This window comes from Trichechus manatus, unplaced genomic scaffold, assembly GCF_000243295.1.
Source record: "Trichechus manatus latirostris isolate Lorelei unplaced genomic scaffold, TriManLat1.0 scaffold00002, whole genome shotgun sequence".
In the NCBI taxonomy this organism is placed as follows: domain Eukaryota; kingdom Metazoa; phylum Chordata; class Mammalia; order Sirenia; family Trichechidae; genus Trichechus; species Trichechus manatus.
The window spans coordinates 24,298,349-24,299,406 of record NW_004443938.1 but is presented as its reverse complement, the minus strand read 5'-3'; positions in this window follow the sequence as shown (position 1 = coordinate 24,299,406).

Below are 1,058 nucleotides of genomic sequence, written 5' to 3'. Positions count from 1 at the left end.
CAATTGATTAAATCATTAATCATGTGCTTAATCTCAATCTTCAATCATCTTCCTTCCCAAGAGTTGGGCTGTTATCACATGGGTGGTCCCCACCATGAGTCACCTCATTAGCCCTCCATGAATAACAAAGACACTCCAATCACTTGGAAAATTCCAAGAGTTTAGAGATTACCTCCCAGGAACTAGCATCAACGTCCAGATTCTTTGGGCAAAGTAATTCTTCACCCCATAGGTACTATATGCTCATTTCATTCTACAGAGAAGATCCTGTGACTTAGAGAGGTTCAAGGCCATGCATCTATAAAAACTCAGAGTCAGGGTATTAAACCAGGCAGTGTGACTAAGAGTTCAGATACTAGCCACTTTTGACCCCACCTCCCCCAAATTCCAGTCCTATATGATAGGTGCTCTGATGGAGGAATCCATAATAAAGCACTGTGGGGAGGTGGGACTCCTAGAGCGGTTTCCCGGGGAGCTGAGTCCAGAATGATAAACAGGATTTGCGGGTGCTGAAGGGAGCCCTGGTTGTGCAGTCCTTAAGAGCTACAGCTGCTAACCAAAAAAACAAAGATCGGTAGTTCAAATCTACCAGCTGCTCCTTGGAAACCCTATGGAGCAGTTCTACTCTGTCCTAACCCACTCTACGGCAATGGGTTTAGCTTTTTTGTGTGTGCGCAGGGGGTGGGGAGAATAAATTTCAACCCTCCCAAGTAATTTTCAGCTGCAAACTCTGAAGACCTATTGCCCGTAGACTTATTTCCACCTAGTCTCTGAACAAATCCTCTTCAATTTGGAGGGTAAATTAGGAATGTTACGGCCTCCATCTCTTCACACTTTCTGTCCTAAGCCCCCTTGTTAGAGGCATCAAGCTGAAGTTTTTCCCTTTCCTCCCCAGCCCTCATCTGCCTTCCATTCTGAGAGAGAGGGCTATAAGCCTACTTCCTTTTTTTTTTTTTTTAATTATTTTTTTTTATTGTACTTCAGGTGAAGGCTTACAGAACAGATAGTTTCTCATGAAACAGTAGTACACATGTTGTTTTATGATATTGGTTAACAAC